A 617-nucleotide genomic window follows, 5' to 3' on the forward strand; every position below is an offset into this window, starting at 1 on the left:
AAGAGAGAACAATAAATTTAAAAGAATTTTTAAAAAGCATTCCACTACTGCTCATCTCTTTGTATTTAGCTCAACAGCTGAGCCCTTTGAGGCTTTTCTCTAAGTATTCCTATTTCTACTTTTCTATACTACCCTCCACAATTTCCTTCTTATGGGGGTTGTCTTGCTTTTGAGAAAGACGCTTCTCTAAATTGCACCCTGGGCGTTAGGATGGTGTGTTGTAATCCTCTGGGTGTATGGCTTTGCCTGTGCTACAGTATTCCTGTTTGGGAACCATCCTGAGTAAGAAATTTGTAGTTAACTTAACTGGCAACTATTTAATTTGAGAAAAAGACCCCCAAACCTAGATATTTAAGGTTTGAATAGTCAAAACCAGGGTTCTGTACTGTTTAGTACTCTAGTGTAACATATTGATACTGGAGATGTTGGCCACTTTGACCCACGCAGTCAAATATCAGGATCCTGTAAGATATTTCTAATATGAGAATAATGGAACAGCTAGCTGTTCCTTCAACAAAATCCCATTCCTGTGAAAAAAAAGCACAAATTACCATTTCATTTGCACAACCCCCTATCTCACAGATGAAATCTGGAATCTATATGCTTCTGTAATTAAG

The sequence above is a fragment of the Pygoscelis adeliae genome, unplaced genomic scaffold (genome assembly GCF_000699105.1).
Source record: "Pygoscelis adeliae isolate BGI_AS28 unplaced genomic scaffold, ASM69910v1 Scaffold71, whole genome shotgun sequence".
Lineage (NCBI taxonomy): Eukaryota > Metazoa > Chordata > Aves > Sphenisciformes > Spheniscidae > Pygoscelis > Pygoscelis adeliae.